At 45.3% G+C, this 19,984-nt stretch overlaps 1 long non-coding RNA gene across 1 annotated transcript in view; it reads right to left on the reverse strand.

Annotated features, from left to right (window-relative positions):
- LOC149343212 (uncharacterized) overlaps window positions 1-19,984 on the reverse strand; it is a 154,895-nt gene that overhangs the window by 522 nt on the left and 134,389 nt on the right. The window lies entirely within an intron of this gene.

Consider the following 19,984-nt stretch of genomic DNA (forward strand, 5'->3'; position numbering starts at 1 on the left):
GTGCTGCATACCTGTTAACGTCGAGCAGAGATGTTAGTGGCTTCTGTGCTTACTGTGTGGAGAGTGATCTTTTGCATAGAAACCTCCCTGTTACATTCGCTTGGAAAAAAAATTTACAGATTTGGAAAAAAAAATATTTTTTTTTCGGACGAAGTATTACTTCTAGGACTTCAAAGGCCTATGCTTCCAGCTGACAAAACATATTATTCAGGGGTGTACGTGTTTGTAGCTCTGAGAAGACTACTTTTAAAACCCGCGTGATGGCATATGGCTTGTTTCTTCGATAGATATGAAATCTGGTAACAAATAAACTTTGAAAGGACGATTTTTCCTGGAAAAAGAACGCGAACGAAGCGACACGATTTGATCGGAAACAGGCGAGCATTTACTAGGGCAGGCTGGAAAGTTTCTGGCCTCACAGGGAAAGAGATATGGGATTGGACTGATTTTTACAAGCTTTGAACATAGTCACCTTACATTAGAATAGAGGTTTGGAAATGGTGCTGTAAGTTCTCCAACCGAAAGTAAAAACCAAAATGCACTCTGCCATTCAGCCATCCAAACGCAGCATCTATAACGTCATCATCACTCGCCCAATGTGCGCATTTTAAGTGTGTTTTTAGAACAGAAAACCGTGTCAAGGTTGCAATGAGCAACGGCCGTGCGACGAAAAAAATAGACAAACACAAGCCCTGACGTCATCCAAAAGAAACGGTTTATTTTCTTTCGAATCATATACCGCTGAGAAAAAAACATCATATGGTCACAGAGATAAAATATTCGCCGAAATCAAATAGTTGGGTGTAGGTACTTAAGCATTAAGATAGAGCTGCTCTTTCTTCAACAGCGTGATGGAATGTGTCATGACGCAAGTCTCGGCCGTCGTGTGGATAATTAGGCCTCGTAGATAACTCTGGCTTTTAATTTTTTTGTCTGTTCACAACACACTCGTCTGACGCAGCTTGGGCTTGCAGCTTTCACATTTTTGTAGTGATGTGCAAGATTGCTCCCCATTTCGGACTGCGTAGAATTTGCATGTCCACGCAGGCATCGAGAGCAGTGTTGCAGTTGGCAGCACAAAAATGTGAAGTCAGCAAGCCCAAACTGCGTCAGACGAAGGTGCTGAGAACAGATAAAGAAAAAACAGCCATGGAAATCTACGAGGCCTACATCAATCGCACGAGGGCAGACTTGCGTCAATGCACCGTCTATCACGCTGCTGAAGAAAGCTGCTTTACCTCAACGCTTAAGCATCTGCACCAAATTGTTTGATTGTGGCGAATGTTTTGTCTCTGTGACCGAGTGTTTTTTTTCTGGATAATATATGTAGCGCAAGCAAATAAACCATTTCTGTAAGTAGGAGTCAGCGCTGGTGCTTATTTTTTCGTTGCTCTGCCATCGTCCATTTCAGCCGTGAACCTACTAGCCCACTCTGCGCCAATCTCCAGGCGCTAAATAAAGAAGATACTACAGATGATAGGCAAGCTCCAAACAACAGCATAAAATATCTACAATGTTTATAGAGCAGCATGGGGCTGTGCGTTCTCGTACACAAACAGAACACCTTTCCTCCATTTTCGAGGTCATTTAAACTCAATTTCCTCGGGAAGTTCTCACCTGACCATGGTCGAAAAAGATTGACGTTCCGGGAATGCTATGGCTCTTTTGTTCACAATGAGGCAATCGGCAGACCTATCTGACTTTGTGTGGTGCTTAAAAGCCGTTTTAAAGATTTATCATAGACAGTATGCAAGGCGCCTTCTTTCTTTGTAAGTGTTTGGGCATTGTCTGGATCATGAGTTACTCGAAGTTTTGGCGGGCTGATAAATTCTCTTCTGTAATTAGTATCTTCGCTCTGTCGCAGCTAATTTCTTGGCCACGTTTCTTAGCGTGTTCGGTGACTGCGTTCGTTGTTACCTTTTCGTTTCGCACATCGTTACGGTGTTTTCGAAGTTGTCCCGTGAAGTCTTTTGTTTCGACTATGTATACTGATAAGCGACCGGCGCAGTCAGGTTCGTAAACAACACCCAGAAACTCGCCACGGGGGAGCTGGCCTTTCAACTTAGCCAGCTTAGTTAGTATCTTGCTCGTTGAAACACGCACCGATAATTGCGTCGTGCTTGTGGATACTACGCGCAAGCACCTCGCTGATTCCTGCTACACGCGGGATAGTGGTTCGTTTCATTTTCGCATATTTTATTTCTTCCCTTTTGCTCGGAAGCAGGCAGCTTTGGCGCATCACCCTTCTTTCAGTGTTCCGAATCAACTAAAGGAGATAGCCGTTTCTTCGCAAGTCGAATACAAATCCTTTCATCTCGTCAACGACGATGACGGCTCCGCAGCACACTCCTCTGGCACTGTTGATCAGATATACAGTCATTAACCGCTTGTCATTCACCGGGCGCACTGAATAAAAATCTAGGTATCTTAATAATGCGTCGGCTTCCGGTAGACACGAAAAGTAAGGCCGGTGGGAGCACGGTTTAGCATGGAGTCAAGGAACGGAAGACAGCCGTTGGTCTCTTCCTCAACAGTAAAGTTGACTGAGGGCTGAATGGCGTTGAGGTGGTCCAGAGAAAGGCGGATGTGCTTACGGTCCATGACATACAAGCAGTCGTCCACGTGCAGCCGGAACATTGAAAGGAGGATGGTGCTAAAAAAGCTGCCTGCTTTGGTGGCACGCGAGTTAATGACATCCTATTCGAAATCAAGAGCAAGAAATGGGTGTGGGCAGGGCATGTAATGCGAAGGTAAGATAATTAACTTGTGGCCCTTAAGAGTAACTGAATGGATTCCAAGAGAAGGCAAGCGTAGCAAGGGGTGGCAGGAAATTAGGTGCACAGATGAGATTAAGAAGTTTGTGGGGGTAGGGTAGCCACAGCTGACGCAGGACAGGGTTAATTGGATATGGGACAGGTCTTTACCCTTCAGTGGGCGTAGTCAGGCTGATGATGATGATGCCTAGCAACTCAGTGATGCCTTTGTTTGTGGGAGCACTCCGCGCACGTCCTGCAGGCGGCTCATCAGTAGAAAGCCTCAGACTTCGTTTAATTTATTTACCCTCCCTTTCACAGTTATATAAAACGACCCAGTCCTGCATAGTAGTGTTTTGCATCTCCTCATGAATCTGTGTGGGCGTCACACTTTTCCGGGAGATAGCTATCACTGCACGATCGGCGACGCACTGCTACTGAGCGGTAGTAACGTTGTAACGTGCGCATCTGAACGTGAGCATTACTCATCTTTGTCGTTTATTTTTAGAGCATGATCACTTAAATGGCGAGCAACGCAACGTCATCTCTGACCGTTATAATACTTTCCCCACAACACAGGAATCAAATACACGACTCCATAGGAACCCAACGCACGTGTGTCGCCTTTCTTGTGGTGCGTCTGTGCTGGCACTAACTATTAGAGGATCGAAATTTACGATCAGTGTAAAACAAAACGCGAACAAGAGCACTAAAACGCACCACGCAAAATTCGAAGATATTGCGCTAGGCTGGCGGAATACTAGGGCGGTGCAGCTTCGCATCAAAAGCGTAAACGTCGCTGTTTGGAAGGGTGAATAGGCCATGCCTCTATTTTCTCACCAGCTTCTAATACTTTTTTTTTCTGTCTGTTTGTGCTCGCTTTATTTAGTTGACTCTGATGGTACTAGCTTGCCGAAAAAGAAATTTTACGGAAATTCTACTGCGAAAGCATTACTTCACAAGGTAAAACCGGCTCACCGATTTTTTGTGAAGCTTGAATTTGAGGACGTCCTTGGCCAGACCATCACTGAATACAATAAATATTGCCGCGACTGGGATTTGTGGCCGATGTTTTAGATTATGAGGATTCAAATCAGCTGAATATGCCGGTGTTGCAGGAACATGTGCCGCAGCTAAGTACATGAGCCTTCCACTGGTTTTCGAGGAACACCATGCCCTTTGCGACAAAGAACATATACCCCTACGTTCCGAATTCACGCCAATCTAGACTTTGGGTAGGACCGTTCGAAAGCAACCTGAATTAAATGCCGAATGGCTTTTCATCAATATTGCATTTTACGGAGCAGGGTAGCTAAAGAAAATAGTAATTAACACACTTGCAAAACTAAAGAACTGACAAACTACGGTTCATATTATGCAAGAAAAGGGGTGTTTAAAAAGGGTAAGATAGGCTGAAAATTTACGGGCACATAATGGGGTACGTCGTTATAGCTCAGTAATGATCCATTAAGGGACGAAGCCTAGGATAGGAGGCCGCTTGGCCGCACTCAGCACGATAAAACCGCTGTAAATTAATGGTAAATTAAGCTCGAATAAAATGTAAAAACAGTAAACGCATCATGAGAGTCGCTTTAAATTGTATTCTTTTTTATCCCTTGCGCAAACCGTTTTTAACCGGCAGCGACATCCAACGAAAACTGACACCTTGAGTTGTTACCGACTCATGTGTTGAAAGGCGTCATTAGCGAACCCGGCGTGTGCTGTAATGCGAAGCATTGGAGGCTGTCGACTGAAAGACTGTGTTTCGAACAGCGCTAGGGCTGCGGGAAAAAGGCGCGGGGGTGTTAGGGAAAGTAGGTGGCAGTAACCGTATACATAAAGCTTTCGTTCGGAGCCAGCACACGTTTGTTGGCAGGAAACCGCGAAATGCTCTTATAACAGGTGGAAATGGTGCCAGAGCACGGCAAGCATCTTGCTTCCCTGGCAGAAGGTAACTGCTGTTTGGGTGCGATCCAACATGTAGCTCCTTTCATAACTCAACGTTTTAGCTTTTAATGCGAAAGTATTACTTGTCCCATTAAGCGAAAAGCCGGTGGCATGGGTGTTGCGTGTATTGGCTAATAGTACAGAAAATACCAGCTATGGCACGAAAAATAGTTGGACATCATCAAGCGACCGTAGGACACACACAGCAAGCCGAGCGCCGTCATATTAGACAATTATATACCTTCGTCTATACATACGTACCCTCACTGGCTGACAACAACGTGACACAAGGCTTACTGAATACATTCGTACCGAGCTTGTGAGCAAACGTTTGTCCCGCAGTGTTCCGCATGGTGTCATACGATTTATGCTTGCATCATCATCAGCAGCCTGAACACAGCCACTGAGAGGCCTTTACCATGCAGTGGGCGTAGTCAAGCTTATGATCATGATAGCTTACATACGCTATAATCAAGCTGCAGGCTGGCTTGCGACAAAAATTCGAACCGACGACATATGCACTTTCAACTATATGCCTCTCCAGACTCTTTACCTCTGCCCTTGAGGTGCGGTTGAGGTTTCCATCGAGATGTGGTACAGTTAATTCGCCAATTCCTTTCCTCAAAACCAACTTTCGTGTAAAAATTGTGACGCAGCATTTCGTCGTACACCGCTTCGGGTTATGTCATGCGATTTCTCGTTGCATAGAGCATACTTCTATTCAGGTGTGATGGCGGTGAAAAACATTTTTAATGCAATAAATATTTGTGGTAGGCCCTATTGGCCCTTTCCCCTAACAATACTAGGTGGAGCCCCTATTCCGGGGCCCCATTGGCAAGCAACGCCGCCCGCGTCCGGTGAACCAAGGCCTTTTGGGTCTTTAGGTCCTGACAGCCGAGCAGGGCCGCCTCCCAGTCCTCTCTGGTGGGGTTGGGGTTGGGGGGGATAGATGGGTTTGATTGACACGCCCAAACCATGTGGAAGGTGTCAGCCACCTCCCCACAGAACTGGCACGTGCCATCAAAGGATGCGTTGAAATGTTTAAGTACCGCCGGGCACAGTACAGTGTTAGTAAGAATTTTGATGAGGAGGCGCTCGTCAGCGCGATCCAGTCCCTTACAAGGGGCCGGGTAGCGCCGGTGCTCCTCCTTGTAGTAAGGCTATCTCGCTACAGGTAATCGGACGGAATGTCCGAGTGTTTCACTCGGATTTTTGTTCAGTCAGTGTTTGTGGAATCGACGCTCGGAGGCGCGTCTTTATTTTATTTAACCTGCGTCAAGGTCGAACGCTCACGCACTGATGCTTTCACCTACACAGCACGCAAGCAATTTTAAGTGCCCTCTGAATTTTTTTTTTGTTGCGTAAGCCCTGGTAATCAAACAGTGTGATTCTTGTGCACAGACTTTTAGGCTTACGAAATGTATATTCATGGAAGGGATACACGTCGGTGTCGATATACACAGTCGAATAATAACGCTTACGAGTGTTCGCGTTCCAGTTCGGCCCGATGACACATGCTTGCGTGGATAACGTCACATGCGCTTGTTGCTCTAATGAGTACACACTGCAGTCGAGTGGGATGGGAGTACGGGTCGAACAGACACCAATCGATAGAAGCTAAGCGTTTTCGACATCCTACTAGGTTCGAAAAAGAAAGAAGAAATGCATACTATCCGAACAATTCCATGCCGTGGTTCACATGCCTGATGAGAGTTAGGCCGTGTTTACTCCCAGGCACAACTTTGAATTTCAATCCGATAAGCTTCTCTTCTACAATACGCAGTAATCTGATGCTGGTGAGTGGAATGGGGAGACAGCACAGAATTTCTCTGACGCCAGAAAAGTTCCGCGTGATTTTCGAGACAATGTGAAACCCAATCAGAACCTGGACAATGAAACACACTTCCTGGGCATTTCTGTTCAAAGCAGCGTAAGCGTTAAGGATGCGATTAGTGGAACCAATAGGCGAGACCAAGTTGGGCTGAACTCTGTAACAAGAGTGGCTGCGTGCACTGATGTGTTGTAAGCGGAAGTGCGCAAAAGAGAGCACACGCGGAAAAGTTTCTGTGCGCTCCCTGTTGTGTTCTTATGTTCTTATCGGGGAAAACCTATTTTACCGTATTCAGCACGCACAAGTCTCCATTTTTCAGTACCGACCAAAAGCGTAAGCCGAATCCGTGCAGAGATGAGAACCGCATGCAGATTATGGAAGGGACACTGCCTTCGGAAAGCGGATTTTCGCAACTAGGCTCAGGTGTCGTAAACAAAAGAACGCCAGCAGCAACAAAAAGAATAGTGCACGAATATACAAGAGCAAGCGCGAACATCGAACAATTGACACCTCTCCTACCATTTCTAGCACTTCGTTTTTTTTTCAGCCGCTTAGGGGGAGGTAAGCTGAGAACGTCGACATCGACAATGAGGACACCTATTTTTTTTATTTGTCTCCCAGCAGTGGTACCAAGGGATTTACCGTGGCAGCGGCCCAATGGTTTCGTATTTCCGACAGCGCTCTGATGCGCAATGAAGCTTGGTGGTGTCCCCTCATTTCGGCGGTGCCTACTTAATTAGGACGCCACGGAGCGGCTGGCGCGAGAGACTTAATTACATTCCTTGAGGCCTGGGGTAACGAGCAGGGTGTTGTCGGTCTCGCATGTTACCTGTGGTTTTTAGAATCTTCCCTGTTTTCAGAATTCGTCTGCGCGTAAATGTTAAAACGTTTCTTCTCCTTGCAGAAATGCTAAACCACAGCGAAAGTATAGGGGAACGTACTAGAAATAAAAGAAAATTGCGCCTGCCGCCCAAGAAAGCGTGGTGAGGTCGTTCATCCTAGCACGAAGGTGCTAAAATGATATTAACAAAGCTGCAGCGGTTGATTATGGCAGCAAGCCGCTTCCTGCGACTTTGTTTTCTACGCCACTTGACAGGGACATGGGACTAACTGAAATTGGTTGGTATTGATTGATATGGTCGTTCTTAAGACAAAGAAGCTATTTCACTGATTCGGAAACTTGTATAAGCACGAAAGGCGAGAAAGTGGAATTTTCACATGGAATTTTCACAGGCACAAAAATTGGCAATAGCTCAGCTCTGGTTAAGACTGGATATACAAGCGAAAATCAGCAGTTCTGCTTTGTTTGACGTCATGGCTGTCGCAGTTCGCGCACAATGCACTGGGAGCACCACAAGAACGGGGTAGGCAAGCGCGTTATTAGCTCTTCTTCTGTATGCGTAGCAACTGTGGTAAACACGCGGCTGAAACGAAAGGGCAGACGGTGGCGAGGAGGCGAGCGCGCAGTAGCCAACTCTTTCGCTACCACTTCTGGATCTTCTTTTCCTTCTTCCATGGTGAATGTCTGCGCCTCTTCTACAGCCGCCGCCGCCTCTCACGTGTTCTCGCAACGCCTTGCGAAAGAACCTTCTCCTCTTGGGACGGCGGCGGCGACTGCGCGGCAGCGGCGAAGGGCAAAACGGTGGCGATGAGAAATGGCGACGTAGCGGGCGACGTAGCGCGCGGCCTCTTTTATGGCAGCCGCCGCCACTCACGCATTCTCGCAACGCCTTGCGAAAGAACCTTCTCCTCTTGGGACGGCGGCGGCGACCGCGTGGCAGCGGCGAAGGGCAAAACGGTGGCGAGGAGAAGTGGGGACGTAGCGCGCGGCCTCTTTTTATGGCCGCCGCCGCCACTCACGCGTTCTCGCAACGCCTTGCGAAAGAACCTTCTCCTCTTGGGGCGGCGAAGGGCATAACGGTGGCGAGTAGAAGTGGCGACGTAGTGCTTGACGTAGCGCGCGGCCTCTTTTATGGCCGCCGCCGCCGCTCACGCGTTCTCGCAACGCCTAGCGAAGAAACTTCTCCTCTTGGGACGGCGGCGGCGACCGCGCGGCAGCGGCGAGGGGTAAACCGGTGGCGAGGAGGAGAAGTGGTTACGTAGAGCACGCCACGGCGGTGCCGAGGGGTGGCTCACGCGAAGCGCGATGTTGACAAGCCTAGGGTAGTTTTTCGCTTCAAAAAGTGCTGCGGCGATGACAAGAGAACTTTGATCGCTTGCAGGTCTCTGAGGTCAGAACACACGGGCACCCACTACAACCCCAAAATCAAAGAGTCCCTAAAGCTTTCGACGCAATCAATGTCACCAGTTTGAATGGAGCAATAAGTAACAAATGTTTCCTTTTCAGATCCAAGTTACGTTTTAGTGCGCTAGCACTATTCCCTCCTCACCAGTTTTGCCGCTGGCCGTTTCACGCCGCGGGACACCTGTCTGGCGACGCAGGTTCCTCAGGAAGAGCAATGTGCGTCTCACAAGCCCCAGCAGTGACAGCACCTGCCATCGCCGGGCAGTGGCGCATCGCTCAACCGCTGGACCACTGCACCCGCAGCTGTATGAGGGCTCCCAGTAATCTATGAATGCAGAAAATAACTAGTTCCGCAGATATATGGGCATTACCCATTAACGTTATAGTGTGATACTCTTAAGTGCTACATTCACTTAAGTGTGACATTCAGTTTAATGCGCAAGCACTAAGACCCCTATTCACTGATATGTCCGGTCTTTGTCTGATGCCTCTTTGACCTCGGCATACGAGTCTAGAGCCGAAACCGAAGTAAAAGCTGAAGCGAGAACTGAAGTACTAGAGCACCTAATTCGCATTTGGTATAACCACGCTATATCGTCGGTCACTTGTTTCTCTGCTGAGAGAACCTCAGCAATGATGCAAAAAGCAAGAAATCGATTATTGTTAAGACCGGATGCTGGGTGCAGTCAGTGTTAGGGTCCCTTTCATATCACCCTTTATGGAGGCTAGCCATTCAGTGTGTCTAGTAAAAGAGTTACCTGGGACAAAAAAGGACGTGACTCCAGGGAAAATGGAAGAATAAAGTTCTTTTTTGACGCGCTACATGAAGCAATGTACGGCGTGTGCCTGGGCTGGTAACTTAATAATAAAGAAAGTGTTATTAGCTAACAGGAGCAACTAGACTAAACTGGAGTAGATTAGAGGACTAGACTAGACAACTTGAGAGCTGTCTTCCTCGCTCTTCTGGCTTGGATGTTAGGTTGGATTTGTCCTGATAAGGTTAACGCTGGTGCACGGCCGAGATTAGGGACAGGAGGAAGAATGCATCGAGGGCAGGCTGATGTTGACAGGTTCATGTCTATATCCGAGTTGCATCTGTCTAGAAGTAGAAAGTGGGAATGCTCAATTCTGTTCCGGACCAAAGCAACGGAATTTGGGATTGGGAGCCTGCACGCTGGACGATGAGGGAGAGGGCGCTGTTAGTAAAGACGGCAGTGAAGCGTGAATGTATTGTCCAGTGTGGTTGGAGCCATCTGATATCACTTGATGCTCAACTACAAGTGCCTATGTCTGGAGAAAAAAGCTTTACGCCTAGTCCAGTGCAGTTCGATAACTGAATTCTTTCAATGATGAAGACGTGTCACCGATCACCAAATGGGAGATGACGGGTCACCACAGACAAAAATTGAAGAGCATGAACGCAGACGCGTTGCTGATCAGAACATGCATAATAACTAGTATCGGCAGCTTTATTTTTATAATACCTTCAGTATGACCTCGGCACTTAATCAGCAAACTTGGCTTAGTGCGACTGTATCTCAGGCGCACCTCTAACTTAGCACTTCAGCGCCTCTGCAGGCTGCTTAGATTAATAATTTGCTACAAACATGAATAGGAATAAAATATACGCTATAAGTGTACAGTGTATTTCTACGCCACCTTCAAAAGATATAATTAGGCTGCCACATTGCAGTGCTTAAGTCAGTATATGTTACGATACCTTTCTTGCTTTGACTGCGTTGTAACGACGTAAACATTCCTAGCCTGAAGGAAAGGAAGATGGCTTCTTTGTATTTTCGAAAAGCAATCAGGGCGCACGTCCACACAGTCCCATCGAAGCGGTAATACTCGAACATATTTCAAAATTTCAGCTCAGTAAACACGCCAGTTCCAATAGCTTCAGGTTCATCCCGTCAACGCACCTGTCGTCAAAGTGTAGCTTAAAAAAAACGCACCTGGCAATATTTTTTTTACTTCGTATCTCTGATTCCAGCTCCTGACAAAGGACACTTCTTCTGAATGTATTCGCGGAGAAAATAGATGACTTAGGAATAAATATTTCTCTACTGGACAGTTTCTCCCGTGTATGCGGTGCCTCACGCAGTACTGGATGCCATGTTGCTCTGTAACGCTGCCAAGAGTTGAGTCTGCTTCCGTTGCATGAAATTCGATCTACCGCAACTCTTCGCAAAAACTCAAAAATGTGCAGGTAAGATTCGCGAGGAATGCCATGGGCTGTGCGGTTTTTCTTGTCCGCTCATCGAGAAGACGATAGTGGGGCCCTGCGTGCTCTGGCACTGATCAACTTGGACACTAGACGGCAGTCCCGGGACGTTCTTTTCCTCTTCGAGTGTTTACATGGATACATTGACTGCATGCACCTGGCATATTTATTGAGCACCGGGGGCCCTGACGACCTGCGCGACAAAGCCGTGTATTTGACTCACGGCTCGAAACAAGCTCCATTGTACGAATGATGTATAGGTGTAACGCCTTGGCACCATGTGGTCGTGATATAATCACGATTCGAAATATTTCAGGCACAGCGTGCTGTCCTTACTACAACACTTAACGCCTTTTGACTTAACTTTTCTTATCATTCGTCGTCAGTGCCACCATCTTCACCGTTTCAGTTTGTTGCTCTATTTCTGTATCTTTTGATTATTCGTTTCCGTTCCACTGCTATGTATGCACCCCTGTAAAAGACCTATTGCCGTTAGTGGGCACATTCGAGAGAGAGAGAGAGAGAGAGGGAAAGGCAGGGATGCTAACCAGAAAGGATTCCGGTTGGCTACCCTGCACAGGGGAAGGGAATGAGGGGAATTAAAGAGGAAACAGAGAAGTAAAGGGAAATAATCACAGTCTGTCAATTAAGGCAGTCGCTCTCAAAAAGCGAAAGAGTGCCTTGTAAGCCAAATAAATAAAAAAAAAGGCTGAGGCTTAACTTGGTTAAGCCTGGAGAATGCGAAGCATCATCGTGTCGCGTAATTTGGAGGCGCACAACCACAGCGACGGCGCGAGGTGGGCCCCCGTTTCTCCACTGTCGTGACGTCATCGTGTCACGTGGTGTGACGTCATGTATCACGTGATTTGGAGGCGCATAACCACGGTGAAGGGCTGAAGTGGTAGCTAAAGTAGTATGCTTTGCATAAAAAATAAATAAATAAAAGTTGTAAGACAATCGCCGCCTGAGTCCTGTTAGGCACTGTCGATTTTATCTTACCACTTGCAGCTCAACCGCAGCTATGCCTGTGCAAAACGAAGTCCAATCTAGGTAAACTTCCTCTGAATGCGTGCCTCCACATATGGCTGTCGAACACAGCCATGTGCTTAAAGCTAGCGCTGTAAAACTGCTCAATCACTACAGGTGGCTTGTACCATCTCTGCTTTATTGCTAAGACTACTTATACTTAACTTCATCTCGAGTTTTTATAACGATTGTCGGAATGGTACACCTCTTCCTCATCGAATTTAAACTGTTTTCTAGTGACCAGACAAGGCAGAAAAGTTGCTTTCTATTTGGAATGCTTTTTCTGCTTCTCATGACACCTCTGTCTCGTCTTTCACGATGGTTATGCTTACATTTGTTGAAAGGCTGATAGCTCCATAGAGCAAAAAATAAAACTACCTCTGGGCTCGCGAGTTTCAAACGCATGGAATAAAATAAGCAGTAGCAACGTTGAAGATGCTTTGAGCAACCAATAACATAAACATTTTTTCAGCCTTGTTTTTTTCCGTTTGCTCTTAACCGCACTCCAGTACTCTTGGTGCCTTCAAGGATAATGAGAAGAATCGAAATACATATTACATAAACGAAATGTGTCGCTTGAAGTAATGAGACTGTTAGTTGCACTACAATACTGATCAACTGGAATGATATTTTGGCAGCCTGAAGGAGCTAAATATTAGCGCTGCTGTTAATGCACCGTATTAGTGAAAAGTCGTATAGGAACACAAAGTAAGACCACATCACACCTTTTTACGCTGTCGCATTGGCGCGAATACTGGTTTGACAGTCTTTAGCAGGGAGGTACTCCCGGCCAGGGCTCCTTTTTGGTTGCTTTAAGTTTTCTGCAAAGACCACACAATTATAACTTGTGTCAGAAATACAAGACATCTGCAAGAAGGCTCGGTAATAATATGAGAGCTCGAACGCGAGAAACAAAGAAAGGGATTGGTAGCGTCTGATCTTACTGCGCAAAATCTGCCTCGAAACTCTTCGACAACACAGCTTCAATTTCGTCGGATTGCGTGGCTAGACATTAACTCAGTTGTGAGTCGTGAAAATCATTCCCAAAGGAGAAACAGACGCTGATTGAAATTCTTTCTTTTGTGCATTTCAGTACCAGACGTAATCCCACCCATGAGGAAGAATTGCATTGCTTAACTTCCCTGATCCTCCTCATCAGATGTGGGTTCATTGTGAAAACTCGGAATTATGGCCCGAGCTGCAGGAGCTTTTTTATATATTAATAGTTAACAGCTTTACTTTGAAGTTAATATAGTATGACTTGTGAGGGGCGTTGTGCTCATAAAGTCCTTCAAATCCGCTGCGACTCTTTTCCACCGGCCTCAAAATGATATGAAGTGCACATTAATCTTGCCTGGCGGGCGGATATTACACTCCTGATCTGTTAGGGAAAGCTAGGGAAATTTGTCTGCTTTTGCACCGAGGATTTTTTATCGTGCGTTTCGCCTTTGTGGAAATCACAATGTGGAGAGAATGATGAATCGAATTAGACAAGAAACTCAAACATTATGTAAATTATCATCCCCTTGCAAAGCCAATCTTTTTAAAAAAAAAATAAAGACCAACTGCACTGCTGTGTTCGACCTTCTTTCTTGAAGGAATAGAATTTTCGGGTTCATTAAAAATTTTGCTTTCACTGCTTACTGTTTGTTTTTATGACCCTGCGCTTGGACTACATGTATGGCTTAATTATAGCATTGCATAGATTTTTCGCTTCTCATTTCTGGTCGTCAGATGATTCTTGTTTATCACAAAGAGGAGTGTAGGCAGTGATGAGAAGAAATCGTGCCGCGACACTGCGCGGAAAGTTACCGAATTCGAAATATATAAGCCTGAGAGCTCCTCAAACCGAATCTAATGCAATAGTCAAACGTTTGTCGCATGCTTATAACCTTGGTCACTTCAAAGGCAACAACTTCCTAAAACATGCAAGTAATGAAATCGGGTAACCTTTCGTCGCGAGTTTATTAAGAACAAATAAGCGACTGCGTTTACTTGGTCTCACTTAACCCATTAGCGCCCAGCGTACTTTTAAAAGTACAGTTAACTTTTTTATAATTTCACCACCAAAGACTGGAATTTTCTTTTCAAGTAGAGCATGCTTTTGTCAACAGAGGATTGGCCAACCACCCTTAACTAATTTGGCGCACTTCCTCTGCTCAGTATGTCAGCTTTCCGTGGCGAAACTTCAGGATGTTTGTTTCCCACGAACTGCACCGGTAGTCGCTTGGTTATAATTTTCTCACGGCCGCATTTATGTACATATTACGCTAGTTTCAAGTATACAGCAGCACGAAAGACGAAAGTAATCAACGGATGCTTTGAATGTCCCGCACCTTTGGCGTTTTTTGCTCTGTGATTATTTATATACTGCTGTACTTTCTATAGTACACTGGGTCTTCCTGTGTGCAGAACGGCGCCTATTTATTCCAGTTCATAGATCTTATGGTTCCTTCCAATTTTTCGGAAAAAATCACTTTTCATGCTCAGCGAGGCCTCGGAGGCTGCTGCTTGCCGCTAGCGGTCTTGAGCATGATGATGGTATGAATTGGTTGTAATAAAGTTTCGTTATAAGAACTGAAGGTTCTGCAGAGCAGACAGTTACTGTTATGCCATTCACACCGTCTGCGGAAAGTACTTGAGTTCAGAAATGAAGCTTTTGGAAGCGCGTGCGTTCCTGTCGTCACCTGAGGTGATTTCAACGCTTAGTGGCCATTTCATCTTTTTTTTTGTAATTTTTTTACCTCTCATGACATTCTTGTAGCGCTCCACTGGGAGGAATTTTTAGGGCTAGAGGAACCGTTCGCCAAAACGGGTTTAGGAAGTGTCCACTCGGGCCAAAGAAAGCGATGAAATAGAAGCAGCCATGAAACATCGATTCTTGCTTCAGTAGTATAGGTTACATGCTTTTATTGAAGTCTACGATCAACAGTGTAGTAACTATGGCTTGCAACTATAACAGCAGTGAGCCTACGTGTTTTGGAGAGTGGTGGTTGCCTTCAGCACAAGAAAAACAGATTTTTTTTAAAGCCAAAAGTCCTTTCCTTTTTCAACAGTGGTATGGCAGGTGTTGACCTTTCGCATCAAGCCATCTACTTCCAGTATAGCAGCATCAGGGACAAAAAGTGATAGTGGTTGTTGACACCAAAGCTCAACTTTGCAATTGTGAAAGCCTGAACAATCTGCCAAATTGCTACAGACGAGCCTGCTGACTATTCTTGCTTTGATAAGAACGTTAGTCATTATTATCTACACCTTGACATGCAGTAACCAGCAGTTCGCAGACACTCTGGCTCAATCGTATCTGATGCTTCTTTGAAAAGGAGAAAGCTTTCCGTGCAAAGTAGGATAACAGCGGTGCCAGTACAGCCAGAAAATATTCATGAGGGCCTGCAAGAAGTGTTATATCACCCTGCGTAAAAATCGCAGACATAATAACAAAATTCACGCCACCAATAGGAATGCAGTGAAGTAGCCACATGTGCTATGGGGAAGACCCAGTGTACACCTGTGTATCCTCTGGAAGGAGTAAAGCAATCGTGACGAAATTTCAGCAATCTCTTTTTCTTTATATGAGAGCATTATGTTTATTTATTTATTTATTTATTTACAATACTGCCAGTCCCATCAGGGACCATAGCAGGTGGGCGAACAAAAATGACAAACATGATAAAAATTTGAGCAGTGCACTCTGGAATTCAAAAAAAAAAACAAAAAACAAGTGAATACAAATCAAACACAGGTGAACAGAAAGGAACAAGCAAAATAAAAGAAAAGGTAAACATTAGCAAGGAAAAAAAAAATACATGTCTAGGAGTCGGGTGGAGCATTGCCATAAGGAATTCAATTAGAGCACATGGGAACACAGCAGTGCTATGGAACAAAATTTTATGTGTTCAGAAATGCGCCTTATGTTTCTGTTACTGCCTGTTCATTACGCAGCTAACATAAAACACGCTATGAGCCTACACATACAAAAAAAAACGAAGAAAGTTGAAATTCTCAAGAAGACGAAGGCAAAATTGTTTTGAGCACACAGGGGTAAAGCACTACATCGTGATAACACGAGAAGGTAAAATAGAAAGTCCATGAGAGGAGGCACAATTTTCAACTACAAAACACATATGGAAAAAAATGTAGCTCCATATTTAATATTTTTTACATCATTCATCCTTTCACTCCTTCGCCATTGGCTAGGCCCTCTTACACCATCGAAGACAGCGATAGACAATGCTTGCTGGTACACATCGCGGCTTTATTGGCGTGCAAGCTTTGTTAATTTAGAGAAACGGTAAAAGTAAATGAAGTTGAATGCTTAGTAAGCTTAAAATAAAAATCATGCACTTTTCTTTATAAAAAATTGTTATTTCAGTTTCCGAGGAGTAATATATATTAACAAAAATATGTGGGCTGATATCATGAAACGAACATTTCTCAAGGCAATATAGTGGAAACCACGCCTGCGTGAGAAAGGAGAATTGTTGATGAACTGGGCCCATCGCAGGGTGCTTTAAGAAGCATGAAATGCACTAAATTCTGCAGCGCTCACGACACAAACACTAATCTCTAGAAATTTGAGCTGCGCTTCCATATTGTTTTACGAAAACTCGTAATTACAATAACTGAAAATCATAGGTGCGTTGAAGCAAATATAAGATAGTCTTTTCTTCCCCACTGCTCTAAAGTCTTAAAATTAAACGCTAACGGCTGAATCACTCGCTCCAAATCTGCTCCCCTGTTTCCACAGCCCAGGCCGGTCTTGTGGAGGGCCCTTATCAATAGCACGTCTGAGCTGGCAAAAAAAGGCAAGAAAAATCTCTTTCAGAACCTATATGCCCAACTTCTCCTTACGCGACTTTGATGGCAGCTGTGTCTTTGAAGAACATAGAAGAAATGAAGGCGCAAAGCAATAAGATCGGCGCATATTACGCGCCTTCGTGTGTTCAAAGTCACTATATTTTACAGCTTCTCTCACTGCCTACCAATAACAGCTAGGGACACTATACCACTCCGACGCGAGATTCGAAACTTCGCATTTTCAAGAAAAGCTATCCCCTCCTCCCCTCTCCCGTACTTCTGGCTCTCCCTATTTATGCGGATATTTGAGGAAAAGAAAGCGAAATGTGGGGCCTTAGCATTGTCCTATTGTTAGCAGTCTCTGTTAGTTCGCGAATAACCCAAAGCCAAAAAAACAAAAAAAAAGATTGGTAGGTCGGGGGGTTCGCTTCCTGGTGCGTCACTATTCTGTAGGATTTGAACACGTAGCGCTTCTTTTCGCTCCCTCAGGAGAGGCAGCCGTCCTAGATATGAGCTCCCTGGAGGCTTTTGAGCCTGTTAAGTTCTAAGATTTCTGGAATTTACGGCACTGGAGTATACGCACTAGAACTGTGCACCATGGCTGAAACCGCAGCTAGTTAGTGCTATATGCCGCATTTAAGAGAGCAGTTTTCATGTTAAAACGATTTCGTGAGATCCATGAATGGTAGCAAGAGCGCAGTATTTGCGCTACCTACGACATCACGTAAACGGTGTCAGGAGCTTGCTGATTTCAGTACGTGATCAATTGACTGGAGCTTGATCAAGCTGCTGTAATATTGCACAGTTCTAATCTCAGAGGTTGGTGGAGCATGTTAAAGAATAATCTAGACATCTTAATGTTTAAAAACTTAAAAGATACAGATGTAAATACGAAAAGCTCGGCATGGAACTTAGCCCCGAGGCGTCGAGCACGGGTGAACAAACAAGGTCGCCTCGTGGGACGCGTCAATACCACGCATTGCCTGAAGGCTGCTCATGAGGCTGAACGTCTTTCCAGGTTTCGAATCTCTATGCTGCCTCGGAAGTTGAGGAAAGTACGGCGCCTTTATTAAATTCTCGCAAGGCTCTACCCATTCTCGTGGCGATCGCGTCGCTGGAGGCGGAGAAAAGAACTCACGAAGAAAAGTGCGCAGGGCCCTGAAGCTGGCCTACGCTATAGAAGCTTGGCTATAAAAGCATGCGCGCGTGTCCTGACTTCTGGCCGCCAGCTAGCGCGATCTGAGAAATTCTTTATTCTTGGAGGAGAAAGACGGTGGAAGAGGAGCAGCACTTGCGGTGAGAGAAGTTTGGGCAACGCACCTCCTGGTATGCGGTTGGACATGAAAAGGCCGTTTTCACCAAGTTGAAAAAGCAAACGTTTAGCTCAGGCTTATGCAAAACCGCCAAATCAACACGGTTGAAAACAGTGTGCACATCCTGGGCTCACAGCCGAGCGTATTGAAGGAGTTTTTCTGCCGTGAAAACCGCCTTGATATAGACATAAAATTTGCATCATAACAGGTAGCTAGGATGAATCTGAGCACAATGAGCACATCTATGCCCCCCCCCCCCCCCCTCTCCGAAAACGAAACCTAAAATTTATTCTCGAAATTCAGTCGAATATGAGTCTTAGATTTTAGCCTGCTTTGATGTACTTTGCGTTAAAATTTAACTAGAGGCCAGCTTGAGGGTTCCAGGTTGGTTCCAGTTCCAGGTTCGCGATTCCAGGTTAGTTAGTGGAAATCACTCTGTCGAAATTTCTGCAGTGGTGAATATCGTCTTTCGCAGCTTACGGGACATAACACCCTGGCATGGCCTCGGGATAACGGCCGAGAACCGCTGCAGTATTTCGAATGCTCCCTTTTGAAAAGACAATAATGCTTCATGAGAAACGTGGCATAACAAATTTTGTTTCATATACGCTTTATGCAACAGCCAATTACATGAAATACATTCGGTATTTTGCCTGAGGTACACAGACAGAAAAACCCGGAGAGAGAAGGAGATAGTCAGAATTCGAACTAGCTTTATTAGGATTTGCGGTTTTATTTAAAGTGAAGATTAACTTTCATTGAATTCGTGTGCATACTAATAAGAGAAAATGGCGAGAATTCAAAGCCATGCGCACGTGCTATGGTTTTTTTAATAGGTAGGACAGCTGATATGCCCTGACCGGCGTAATAGAAATGCTCAGCGACCCCTCTCCAAACCAGCTCTCCAACGAGCTGCCAAGTGTCAGTAATCATAGCATATTTGATCACATAGATGCCTTGATCGCTCTTCTTTTCCAATACTGTGCTCGTTCCTTCCTGACACGCAGCTTGCTATATTTGCGCCCGTGTTACACTGCTCTCAGCCCACGGCGACTATCGCCGACTGCTTTCACGTCATCTTGTTTGAACTGTGCACGTTGCCCTAGAAGCGTTCTGGCAACCCGTTGCACCCATTACGGTTCCGTCATGGCGCATTGGAAAAGTACCAAATATGAAAAAGTCCTTGAAGAAGTACGGGTCAAAGCTGGATGTTTCTATGCAGGTGACATAATTCTCACATTTATAAGTCTCTCGCCTGCAAGTTTTTTTCTCGTTCACTAAGCCATTTAGAAATCTTGCTGATAGTGGTGAGTTGGTGGGTCGGTTCCTGGCCTGTGACATCACGAGGGCATATCTCCAGGCGAGAACCCAAGGCCGAAAGCTAATGATAAACTGAAGAGTCAGTCCATTTGAAAGCGTATAGATTGAAAAGCATTCATAATTCTTCTTCTTGGGCACCTATTCTTAACCTTCCCAATGTAAAACCAAGTAAAATTTTGCAATATAGCTCGGGAAAGTCAGAAATGCTTTATCGCAGTTTTAAAAGGACATCCTATATGCGTTGCTCTCCGCTACGTGGATGGCATCTGCACCTTCGGTGGCAGTGGCGCTGACGTCATTGTTCTGGCCACACTGCCTAAAGTTCCTCTTACTCAGAAAGCTGCGGCATTCCTCTTTCGTGCCTGGTGTGGCTTTTAGAAAGTGTCCCAAAAAGCAGAAGATGAAAAAATGTTTGATGGCAAGAACCGCGTCAGGAGTTTTTACCTAAGTTTGCATTAGGGGGTTTACAAGAATACCAACTTTACAGCGCATTAAGAAATAATAAAAAAAAAACCTGCAGCTTTTTCT

The sequence above is a fragment of the Amblyomma mixtum genome, chromosome 5 (genome assembly GCF_055824585.1).
Source record: "Amblyomma mixtum isolate Tamu chromosome 5, ASM5582458v1, whole genome shotgun sequence".
NCBI classification, from domain to species: domain Eukaryota; kingdom Metazoa; phylum Arthropoda; class Arachnida; order Ixodida; family Ixodidae; genus Amblyomma; species Amblyomma mixtum.